Below are 12,500 nucleotides of genomic sequence, written 5' to 3'. Positions count from 1 at the left end.
TTTCTTTCGCCCCGGCTGACGCAGTTTTCGCGCCGCCCCGGCTGACGCGGTTTCGTGCCGCCCCGGCAGACGCGGTTTTTTGCGCCGCCCCGGCTGACGCGGTTTTTGCCGCCCCGGCTGACGCAGTTCGGACTTAGCACTTTTCGGCTGTGCCTGGCTGGCGGCCCACTCACTCGATCGCCATGTCTGTTTGCCACAGTTTTCCCGGTGGTGCCGCACCCGGGCTCGCCCCGGCTGACGCAGTTTTCGCGCCGCCCCGGCTGACGCGGTTTCGTGCCGCCCCGGCAGACGCGGTTTTCGCGCCGCCCCGGCTGACGCAGTTCGGACTTAGCACTTTTTGGGCTGAGCCTGGCTGGCGGCCCACTCACTCGATCGCCATGTCTGTTTGCCACAGTCTTCCCGGTGGTGCCGCACCCGGGCTCGCCCCGGCAGACGCGTTTTTTTTTCTTTCGCCCCGGCAGACGTGGTTCCCCCCCCCCCTTTTCGCTCGCCCCGGCTGACGAGGTTTTCGCGCCGCCCCGGCTGACGCAGTTTTCGCGCCGCCCCGGCTGACGCGGTTTCGTGCCGCCCCGGCTGACGCGGTTTTCGCGCCGCCCCGGCTGACGCGGTTTTTGCGTCGCCCCGGCTGACACGGTTCGGACTTTGCACTTTTCGGCTGTGCCTGGCTGGCGGCCCACTCACTCGATCGCCATGTCTGTTTGCCACAGTTTTCCCGGTGGTGCCGCACCCGGGCTCGCCCCGGCTGACGCAGTTTTCGCGCCGCCCCGGCTGACGCGGTTTCGTGCCGCCCCGGCAGACGCGGTTTTCGCGCCGCCCCGGCTGACGCGGTTTCGTGCCGCCCCGGCAGACGCAGTTCGGACTTAGCACTTTTCGGCTGTGCCTGGCTGGCGGCCCACTCACTCAATCGCCATGTCTGTTTGCCACAGTTTTCCCGGTGGTGCCGCACCCGGGCTCGCCCCGGCTGACGCAGTTTTCGCGCCGCCCCGGCTGACGCGGTTTCGTGCCGCCCCGGCAGACGCGGTTTTCGCGCCGCCCCGGCTGACGCGGTTTCGTGCCGCCCCGGCAGACGCAGTTCGGACTTAGCACTTTTCGGCTGTGCCTGGCTGGCGGCCCACTCACTCGATCGCCATGTCTGTTTGCCACAGTTTTCCCGGTGGTGCCGCACCCGGGCTCGCCCCGGCAGACGCGTTTTTTTTTTCTTTCGCCCCGGCTGACGCAGTTTTCGCGCCGCCCCGGCTGACGCGGTTTCGTGCCGCCCCGGCAGACGCGGTTTTTTGCGCCGCCCCGGCTGACGCGGTTTTTGCCGCCCCGGCTGACGCAGTTCGGACTTAGCACTTTTCGGCTGTGCCTGGCTGGCGGCCCACTCACTCGATCGCCATGTCTGTTTGCCACAGTTTTCCCGGTGGTGCCGCACCCGGGCTCGCCCCGGCTGACGCAGTTTTCGCGCCGCCCCGGCTGACGCGGTTTCGTGCCGCCCCGGCAGACGCGGTTTTCGCGCCGCCCCGGCTGACGCAGTTCGGACTTAGCACTTTTTGGGCTGAGCCTGGCTGGCGGCCCACTCACTCGATCGCCATGTCTGTTTGCCACAGTCTTCCCGGTGGTGCCGCACCCGGGCTCGCCCCGGCAGACGCGTTTTTTTTTCTTTCGCCCCGGCAGACGTGGTTCCCCCCCCCCCTTTTCGCTCGCCCCGGCTGACGAGGTTTTCGCGCCGCCCCGGCTGACGAGGTTTTCGCGCCGCCCCGGCTGACGCAGTTTTCGCGCCGCCCCGGCTGACGCGGTTTTCGCGCCGCCCCGGCTGACGCGGTTTTTGCGTTGCCCCGGCTGACACGGTTCGGACTTTGCACTTTTCGGCTGTGCCTGGCTGGCGGCCCACTCACTCGATCGCCATGTCTGTTTGCCACAGTTTTCCCGGTGGTGCCGCACCCGGGCTCGCCCCGGCTGACGCAGTTTTCGCGCCGCCCCGGCTGACGCGGTTTCGTGCCGCCCCGGCAGACGCGGTTTTCGCGCCGCCCCGGCTGACGCGGTTTCGTGCCGCCCCGGCAGACGCAGTTCGGACTTAGCACTTTTCGGCTGTGCCTGGCTGGCGGCCCACTCACTCAATCGCCATGTCTGTTTGCCACAGTTTTCCCGGTGGTGCCGCACCCGGGCTCGCCCCGGCTGACGCAGTTTTCGCGCCGCCCCGGCTGACGCGGTTTCGTGCCGCCCCGGCAGACGCGGTTTTCGCGCCGCCCCGGCTGACGCGGTTTCGTGCCGCCCCGGCAGACGCAGTTCGGACTTAGCACTTTTCGGCTGTGCCTGGCTGGCGGCCCACTCACTCGATCGCCATGTCTGTTTGCCACAGTTTTCCCGGTGGTGCCGCACCCGGGCTCGCCCCGGCAGACGCGTTTTTTTTTTTCTTTCGCCCCGGCTGACGCAGTTTTCGCGCCGCCCCGGCTGACGCGGTTTCGTGCCGCCCCGGCAGACGCGGTTTTTTGCGCCGCCCCGGCTGACGCGGTTTTTGCCGCCCCGGCTGACGCAGTTCGGACTTAGCACTTTTCGGCTGTGCCTGGCTGGCGGCCCACTCACTCGATCGCCATGTCTGTTTGCCACAGTTTTCCCGGTGGTGCCGCACCCGGGCTCGCCCAGGCTGACGCAGTTTTCGCGCCGCCCCGGCTGACGCGGTTTCGTGCCGCCCCGGCAGACGCGGTTTTCGCGCCGCCCCGGCTGACGCAGTTCGGACTTAGCACTTTTTGGGCTGAGCCTGGCTGGCGGCCCACTCACTCGATCGCCATGTCTGTTTGCCACAGTCTTCCCGGTGGTGCCGCACCCGGGCTCGCCCCGGCAGACGCGTTTTTTTTTCTTTCGCCCCGGCAGACGTGGTTCCCCCCCCCTTTTCGCTCGCCCCGGCTGACGAGGTTTTCGCGCCGCCCCGGCTGACGCAGTTTTCGCGCCGCCCCGGCTGACGCGGTTTCGTGCCGCCCCGGCTGACGCGGTTTTCGCGCCGCCCCGGCTGACGCGGTTTTTGCGTCGCCCCGGCTGACACGGTTCGGACTTTGCACTTTTCGGCTGTGCCTGGCTGGCGGCCCACTCACTCGATCGCCATGTCTGTTTGCCACAGTTTTCCCGGTGGTGCCGCACCCGGGCTCGCCCCGGCTGACGCAGTTTTCGCGCCGCCCCGGCTGACGCGGTTTCGTGCCGCCCCGGCAGACGCGGTTTTCGCGCCGCCCCGGCTGACGCGGTTTCGTGCCGCCCCGGCAGACGCAGTTCGGACTTAGCACTTTTCGGCTGTGCCTGGCTGGCGGCCCACTCACTCAATCGCCATGTCTGTTTGCCACAGTTTTCCCGGTGGTGCCGCACCCGGGCTCGCCCCGGCTGACGCAGTTTTCGCGCCGCCCCGGCTGACGCGGTTTCGTGCCGCCCCGGCAGACGCGGTTTTCGCGCCGCCCCGGCTGACGCGGTTTCGTGCCGCCCCGGCAGACGCAGTTCGGACTTAGCACTTTTCGGCTGTGCCTGGCTGGCGGCCCACTCACTCGATCGCCATGTCTGTTTGCCACAGTTTTCCCGGTGGTGCCGCACCCGGGCTCGCCCCGGCAGACGCGTTTTTTTTTTTCTTTCGCCCCGGCTGACGCAGTTTTCGCGCCGCCCCGGCTGACGCGGTTTCGTGCCGCCCCGGCAGACGCGGTTTTTTGCGCCGCCCCGGCTGACGCGGTTTTTGCCGCCCCGGCTGACGCAGTTCGGACTTAGCACTTTTCGGCTGTGCCTGGCTGGCGGCCCACTCACTCGATCGCCATGTCTGTTTGCCACAGTTTTCCCGGTGGTGCCGCACCCGGGCTCGCCCCGGCTGACGCAGTTTTCGCGCCGCCCCGGCTGACGCGGTTTCGTGCCGCCCCGGCAGACGCGGTTTTCGCGCCGCCCCGGCTGACGCAGTTCGGACTTAGCACTTTTTGGGCTGAGCCTGGCTGGCGGCCCACTCACTCGATCGCCATGTCTGTTTGCCACAGTCTTCCCGGTGGTGCCGCACCCGGGCTCGCCCCGGCAGACGCGTTTTTTTTTCTTTCGCCCCGGCAGACGTGGTTCCCCCCCCCCCCTTTTCGCTCGCCCCGGCTGACGAGGTTTTCGCGCCGCCCCGGCTGACGCAGTTTTCGCGCCGCCCCGGCTGACGCGGTTTCGTGCCGCCCCGGCTGACGCGGTTTTCGCGCCGCCCCGGCTGACGCGGTTTTTGCGTCGCCCCGGCTGACACGGTTCGGACTTTGCACTTTTCGGCTGTGCCTGGCTGGCGGCCCACTCACTCGATCGCCATGTCTGTTTGCCACAGTTTTCCCGGTGGTGCCGCACCCGGGCTTGCCCCGGCAGACGCGTTTTTTTTTTTCTTTCGCCCCGGCTGACGCAGTTTTCGCCCCGCCCCGGCTGACGCGGTTTCGTGCCGCCCCGGCAGACGCGGTTTTTTGCGCCGCCCCGGCTGACGCGGTTTTTGCCGCCCCGGCTGACGCAGTTCGGACTTTGCACTTTTTGGCTGAGCCTGGCTGGCGGCCCACTCACTCGATCGCCATGTCTGTTTGCCACAGTTTTCCCGGTGGTGCCGCACCCGGGCTCGCCCCGGCAGACGCGTTTTTTTTTCCTTCGCCCCGGCAGACGTGGTTCCCCCCCCCCCTCCGTCTTTCTTTTTGTTTTTTTTTTCGCCGCGGCTGAAGTGGATTTTTCGGTGCCTCGACGCCCCGGTAGTCGCGGTTTTTCCGTTTCCGCACGGCCCCGGCTGACGCTGCTCGGTCACAGTCGCCTTTTGTGAGGATTGCAGACTTCTTGAGCGCGGGTGTTTTTTTTTGTTGTTGTTGTTGTTTTATTACGCATTCGCTCCAGCAGACGCTGTTTAGACTTTTTGTTTCCTCTTTTATCCTGCGACGAGGTGACGAGGTTTATTCGGTGCCCCGCCGCCCCGGCTGAAGTGATTTTTCCTGTCCCGTGCCGCCCCGGCTGACGCGGTTGGGACTTCGCGTTTGTTCGGCCGCCACGGGTTTTGGCGCACTCGCTCGGTTGCTTGTTGTTGCCACTTGTTGCGAACCCAGGTTTCTTGAGCGAGCGCGGGCGTTTTTTCTTCCTTTCTTTCTTTGTTCTATGTGTTAGCGAATCGGCCTTTAATATCACACGAGGACTCACAACCAACAATTTTCAGTTTGAAGTGTAAAAAATCTGCAGGTGTTGACGTAACTGACTTGCCCCGTACCCTTGAGTACATCCATGAAGTTCTCGTAGTACTACTAAATCGCATTATTCCAAGTGGAGAAATTCCCATAAACTTGCAAACCTCTACACGAAAATCGGTGCGCGTGATAAAGTTGAAAATTATCGTCCGATATCAAATGTGCCTTCTATAACACAAATTCTAGGAAAAAAAAAAAAACACTTGTTCGCCGTTTTCTGCGCCGTGACTGGCAGCACTCCGGCGAAGCGAAACGGGGTCGATTCGAGCACGATATCGGCGTCTTTCGACGTGCTCGCCGGCGACCGTCGCACGAGTACGTCGCACGAGCGCGTCTGCCGGGGCGCCGTTTGCGAAGCCGACGCAAAAGTGGGAACCGCCGCTCGGATGATCGCCGCTTTCGGCAGAGTGAGTGTTGGCACTCCGGGGAAGCGAAACAGCGTGAATGCGCCCACGAAATCGGCGTATTTTGAAGTGCCCGCCGGCGACCGTCGCACGAGTACGGTAAACCGCGTCAGCCGGGGCGTAGTTTGGGACGCCGACGAAAAAGTGGGAAGCGCAACTCGGATCTTCGCCGTTTTTGCAGGAGTGAGTGGCGGCCCTCCTGCGAGACCAAGAAGCATCGATTCGTGCACGAATTCGGCGCCTTTCGACGTGATCGCCGGCGACCGTCGCTCGAGTAGGGCAAACCGCGTCTGCCGGGGCGGGCTTCGGGACGCCGATGCGAAAGTGGGAAACGCTGCTCGGATGTTCGCCGTTTTTGGCCGAGTGAGTGCTGGCACTCGGGCGAAGCCAAACGGGGCCGATTACGGCACGATATCGGCGTCTTTCGACGTGCCCGGCGGCGACCGTCGCACGAGTACGGTAAACCGCGTCAGCCCGGGCGGAGTTCGGGACGCCGATGCGAAAGTGGAGAACGCCGCTCGGATCTTCGCCGTTTTTGGAGGAGTGAGTGGCGGCACTCCGGAGAAGCCAAGGAGCGCCAATTAGCGCACGATATCGGCGTCTTTCGACGCGCTCGCCGGCGACCGTCGCACGAGTAGGGCAAACCGCGTCTGCCGGGGCGGGGTTTACGACGCCGACGCAAAAGTGGGAACCGCCGCTCGGATGTTGGCCGTTTTTGGCAGAGTGAGTGCTGGCACACCGGCGACGCGAAAGAGCGCGAAAGCGCCCACGAAAGTGGCGTATTTGGACGTGCTTGACGGCGACCGCTGCAGGAGTACGAAAAACCACGTCAGCCGGGGCGAGCGACCCACGGCGGTCTGGGTGCTTATCGCTGCTATTATAGGGGCACCCCGGCAGACGCAGAAAAAAAAAATTTTTTTTCGACCTTCTTTTTTGCTGGTCGAGCTCGGGTAACCCAGGTCGCAATGGGAGCCGCGCACGAAAGCGGCGTCGCGAGACGCGTTCGCGGTCGCTAGTCGCACGAGCTCGGCAACCGCGTCAGCCGGCGCGGAGTTCGGGATGCCGACGGCTAAGTGGGTACCGCTGCTCGGATGTTCGCCGTTTTTGGCCGAGTGAGTGCTGGCACTCCGGCGAAGCGAAACGGGGCCGATTCGGGCACGATATCGGCGTATTTCGACGTGCTCGCCGGCGACCGTCGCACGAGTACGGCAAAGCGCGTCTGCCGGGGCGAGGTTTGCGATGCCGACGAAAAAGTGGGAAGCGCCGCTCGGATCTTCGCCGTTTTTGCAGGAGTGAGTGGCGGCCCTCCTGCGAGACCAAGAAGCATCGACTCGCGCACGATATCGGTGTCTTTCGACGTGCCCGCCGGCCACCGCCGCACGAGTACGGCAAACCGCGTATGCCGGGGCGGGGTTGGCGACGCCGACGCAAAAGTGGGAACCGCCACTAGGATGTTCGCCGTTTTTGGCAGAGTGAGTGCTGGCACTCCGGCGAAGCGAAAGAGCGCGAATGCGCCCACGAAAGTGGCGTGTTTGGACGTGCTTGACGACGACCACCGCCGGAAAACGAAAAACCACGTCAGCCGGGGCGAGCGACCCATGGCGGTCTGGGTGCTTATCGCTGCTATTATAGGGGCACCCCGGCAGACGCAAAAAAAAAAAAAAATTTTTTCGACATTCTTTTTTGCTCGTCGACCTCGGGTGACCCAGGTCGCAGTGGGAGCCGCGCACGAAAGCGGCGTCGCGAGACGGCTTCGCGGTCGCTAGTCGCACGAGCTCGGCAACCGCGTCTGCCGGGGCGGAGTTCGGGACGCCGACGGCTAAGTGGGAACCGCCGCTCGGATGTTCGCCGTTTGTGGCCGAGTGAGTGCTGGCACTCCGGCGAAGCCAAACGGGGCCGATTCCGGCACGATATCGGCGTCTTTCTACGTGCTCGCCGGCGACCGTCGCACGAGTACGGCAAAGTGCGTCTGCCGGGGCGGGGTTTGCGACGCGTACGCAATAGTGAGAACCGTCGCTCGGATGTTCGTCGTCTTTCGCCGAGCCAGTGCTGGCACTCCGGCGAAGCCGAACGGAGCCGATTCGGGCACGATATCGGCGTCTTTCCACGTGCTCGCCGGCGACCGTCGCACGAGTACGGTAAACCGCGTCAGCCGGGGCGGAGTTCGGGACGCCGATGCGAAAGTGGGAAGCGCCGCTCGGATCTTCGCCGTTTTTGGAGGAGTCAGTGGCGGCACTCCGGTGAAGCCAAGGTGCGCCAATTCGCGCACGATATCGGCGTCTTTCGACGTGCCCGCCGGCCACCGTCGCACGAGTACGGCAAACCTCGTCTGCCGGGGCGGGGTTTGCGACGCCGACGCAAAAGTGGGAACCGCCGCTCGGATGTTCGCCGTTTTTGGCAGAGTGAGTGCTGGCACTCCGGCGAAGCGAAAGAGCGTGAATGCGCCCACGAAAGTAGCGTATTTGGACGTGCTTGACGGCGACCGCCGCAGGAGTACGAAAAACCACGTCAGCCGGGGCGAGCGACCCACGGCGGTCTGGGTGCTTATCGCTGCTATTATAGGGGCACCCCGGCAGACGCAGAAAGAAAAAAAAAAATGGGGACATGGCGTGCGTCACCGTGCGGCTTCGCAGCGTTGCCGAAGTCGCCGAGCCCTTCGACTGAGCCGAACGGCGGACAGGGAACGTTGGTCGGCCGTTCTAACCTGTCGGTGCCACGCCGAGACGTCGTTAAGGAAAACCGCGTCGTGGGCCTCTACGACGCCGTCGAGTCGTTGTACGTTTGGTGTCCAGCGTGTCGGCGGCGAGTAGCGGACACGTCGTTCACGACTTCGGTCTTTCGCAGTCGACGCGAACTTGCGGAGAGTCGTGGTGCCTCACGTTTTCGGCAGAAACCGCGGCGGAATTTTCCCGTGCGTGCGCGCACGACCTCGGTGCTGTGCCGTCAGCGTAGTGTTGCACAAACTCGTGGCCTACCCAAGGTGCGGTACGTTTGCGGCCGTATCCTCGGTGGGAATTTCGTGAGTAGGGTCGCAAATTCTACGACCTCGGCGGGTTTGAGAGCGACGTAGACTTGTGGCACGCTCAACGTGCCACACGTTTCGGGGCACACCCGCGGTGAAATTTTCTCGAGTACGCTCGTATTAGTGCCCAAGGAGGTCTGGGTACTTATCGCTGCTATTATGTGGGGGTTCTCGTGAGCGGCGTACGCGAAAGCGACCGGGTGTCTGATATGCGGCGGGCTTCGGCCTCGTCAAGCGTGTCCTCGGGTCTGCTCCAGGGGAATCCACGGCAGTCGTCTGCAGCCTCATCCGCTTGATGCGTTAGGGGCTGGTTGTCGGACGGTGCCGTTTTACCACGATATCGAGGTGTGTTCCGTGTCGTCCTCGGGCGATTCAGATGCGAAAGCGCCGAAGACGCGGGCGTGACCCGTCGTCTGGCGGCTTTGCAGTCTCGGCTCCGTTGCTAGTTCCGGCCGGTCCACCGACAGTGCAGCGGGCTTGGGCAACCCGCACGGCGCGACCGAGTCGATGCAACGAAAAAGAGCGAGCATGAACGTGCTTCTTGCCGCACGGCTCCCACTCGTCTTTCGGGAAGGTTGTGCCGTAGCGAGCTCGAACGCCGTCATCTCGGAGTGCAAAATAAGCGTGTTGGGGCGCCTGAAGGTGGCCTCCGCCGCACACAGACTGCGTCCGGCCCGCCGAAGGCGAGGACGGACGCGCAGTCGAACGATTACCTGGTTGATCCTGCCAGTAATCATATGCTTGTCTCAAAGATTAAGCCATGCATGTCTAAGTACATGCCGAAATAAGGCGAAACCGCGAATGGCTCATTAAATCAGTTATGGTTCCTTAGATCGTTTCTTCCTACTTGGATAACTGTGGCAATTCTAGAGCTAATACATGCAGTGAGCCTGGAGCCCTTTGGGTAACGGGTGCTTTTATTAGACCAAGATCGATCGGGTTTCGGCCCGTATTGTGTGGTGACTCTGGATAACTTTGTGCTGATCGCATGGCCACGAGCCGGCGACGTTTCTTTCAAGTGTCTGCCTTATCAACTTTCGATGGTAGGTTACTTGCTTACCATGGTTGTTACGGGTAACGGAGAATCAGGGTTCGATTCCGGAGAGGGAGCCTGAGAAACGGCTACCACATCCAAGGAAGGCAGCAGGCGCGCAAATTACCCACTCCCGGCACGGGGAGGTAGTGACGAAAAATAACAATACGGGACTCTTTTGAGGCCCCGTAATTGAAATGAGTACACTCTAAATCCTTTAACGAGGATCAATTGGAGGGCAAGTCTGGTGCCAGCAGCCGCGGTAATTCCAGCTCCAATAGCGTATACTAAAGCTGCTGCGGTTAAAAAGCTCGTAGTTGGATCTCAGTTCCAGACGAGTAGTGCATCTACCCGATGCGACGGCTCGGACTGAACATCATGCCGGTTCTTTCTTGGTGCACTTCATTGTGTGCCTCGAGATGGCCGGTGCTTTTACTTTGAAAAAATTAGAGTGCTCAACGCAGGCGAGTCGCCTGAATAAACTTGCATGGAATAATAGAACAAGACCTCGTTTCTGTTCTGTTGGTTTTTGGAATACGAGGTAATGATTAAGAGGGACGGACGGGGGCATTCGTATTGCGGCGCTAGAGGTGAAATTCTTGGACCGTCGCAAGACGAACTACTGCGAAAGCATTTGCCAAGAATGTTTTCATTGATCAAGAACGAAAGTCAGAGGTTCGAAGGCGATCAGATACCGCCCTAGTTCTGACCATAAACGATGCCAACCAGCGATCCGCCTGAGTTACTCAAATGACTCGGCGGGCAGCTTCCGGGAAACCAAAGTATTTGGGTTCCGGGGGAAGTATGGTTGCAAAGCTGAAACTTAAAGGAATTGACGGAAGGGCACCACCAGGAGTGGAGCCTGCGGCTTAATTTGACTCAACACGGGAAAACTTACCCGGCCCGGACACTGGGAGGATTGACAGATTGAGAGCTCTTTCTTGATTCGGTGGATGGTGGTGCATGGCCGTTCTTAGTTGGTGGAGCGATTTGTCTGGTTAATTCCGATAACGAACGAGACTCTAGCCTATTAAATAGGTGCGGGGTTCCCAGCACCTTACAACCTTCTTAGAGGGACAAGCGGCTCCTAGCCGCACGAAACAGAGCAATAACAGGTCTGTGATGCCCTTAGATGTCCGGGGCCGCACGCGCGCTACACTGAAGGAAGCAGCGTGTCTTTATCCCTGTCTGAAAAGACTGGGTAACCCGTGGAACTTCTTTCGTGATTGGGATAGGGGCTTGCAATTGTTCCCCTTGAACGAGGAATTCCCAGTAAGCGCGAGTCATAAGCTCGCGTTGATTACGTCCCTGCCCTTTGTACACACCGCCCGTCGCTACTACCGATTGAATGATTTAGTGAGGTCTTCGGACCGATGTCCGGCGCGGCCTTTCGGTTGCGCCGGTCTGTTGGAAAGATGACCAAACTTGATCATTTAGAGGAAGTAAAAGTCGTAACAAGGTTTCCGTAGGTGAACCTGCGGAAGGATCATTAACGGATTGTGAAGGGTGAGCGCCTCAGCTGCGTCTGCGCCCGACACTTTCTGCCGCTGACCCCGTTTGGACGCGGGGTCGGCTTTTCCCCACGGGGCTGCCTGAATGTGGAGCGGCACCCCGTGACAAATTGTTGCGCCCAGCGGACGCCAACACCGCGACCTTGGACGGTCGGCCAGGTGGCGGACGCGGGTACAAACGGCGCAACGCACTCATAGGTCGGCTTTCGACCCGCCACAGCACCGTGGCTCGAAGCGCTCGAAATGCGCGACCCGACCGCTGCGGGACCGCCTAGTACTGTAAACAGGAGCGGCGGAGCGCGAACGGCGAGTCGTGGTTACGTCGGTAGAAGGCGAGGCTGCGCGTTCCCGAAACGCCAGCCGAGTGCCCTCCCGACCGTTCGAGCGTGCAAGAACGAGACCCGACAATCGCGCGGCGACTGCCAAGTACGAGAGGAACGGCACAAGCGTCGGCGGTCGGTCAAGGAACTGGCGATGTGACGGGTCCGCTGTGCACCAGTGCATACCGTCCCGCCGTCCGCGGCAAGCGCCTCCGCGTCCTCGGGTGACGGAGGCTGCCGGTCGGTTCTTGCAGGCGAGGGATCTCGCTGGCACCGGTTCGCGTTGACGCGCGGCCGGTCATGGCACGGCGATGCGACGGCCGAGGTGCGCAGTACTCGATGGAGGAACCGCACGCTCCGATGACCGTCCCGCCCTCCGCGGCGTATGCGTACCGACCGTAATGGTTGCAGCAGCGCCGGCCGGCTTTTGAATTCGCCACACGAAACACGGTGCGAGATCGCGGTTAGGGGAGCGTCGACGTTGCCAGGCGTTTTGCTTGCTGCCGAGGGAAAGGCGGCACGGCCACGTCGCGCTCGTCGCGATTAGCGGGTCTGCGCGCTTTGGGAAGGTGCCGCAACGACTTGCCGAAAGAGGAAGCACGGAAGAACGAGGGACTTGGACGTCCCGACAATTGAACGCACTTGCGGCCAGGCCCTTGCTGGCTTCGTTCTTCCGCCTCGAGTAGGCTCGTACGCGGCTCCGGCGCCGAAAGTGGTCCTTGGCACCGACTTCGGTGGACGTGGGAAGTGCCGCGCAAGTACGGCGCGCCTGGCTCCACCTGTTGGCTAAAGTAGGCAGCCGGATCGGCATTTTGGTGTGCGGTGGCAAACCGTGGATGCGAAAAAAGCTTGTGCGATTTCGTGGAACAAAAAGCGGGGGTCCCCCTTTTTATGCGGAGGAGACCGACCCGCCTGCCGTGGTGAACCGCGACGCCACGGTAAAAACGGGAGAGGCTTGTCGATGGGACCGTGCATCCCGCGCTCCACGGAGGCCGGGAGGCGGCCGCCCGAGGAAATGTGTAGCCGTCGAGGC

The 12,500-nt window shown here is 62.3% G+C and overlaps 1 non-coding gene across 1 annotated transcript; it reads left to right on the top strand.

The window, feature by feature from the left end:
* Positions 1-9,313: 9,313 nt before the first annotated feature.
* Positions 9,314-11,128, top strand: LOC142792107 (small subunit ribosomal RNA). The gene has a single exon (XR_012890660.1). It is a non-coding gene; the product is annotated as a small subunit ribosomal RNA (ribosomal RNA).
* The last annotated feature ends 1,372 nt before the right edge of the window (positions 11,129-12,500 follow it).

Source organism: Rhipicephalus microplus, unplaced genomic scaffold (genome assembly GCF_043290135.1).
Source record: "Rhipicephalus microplus isolate Deutch F79 unplaced genomic scaffold, USDA_Rmic scaffold_204, whole genome shotgun sequence".
NCBI lineage: Eukaryota > Metazoa > Arthropoda > Arachnida > Ixodida > Ixodidae > Rhipicephalus > Rhipicephalus microplus.
Note: the sequence above shows the minus strand (reverse complement) of the source record. Positions and strands in the feature narration are given on the sequence as shown.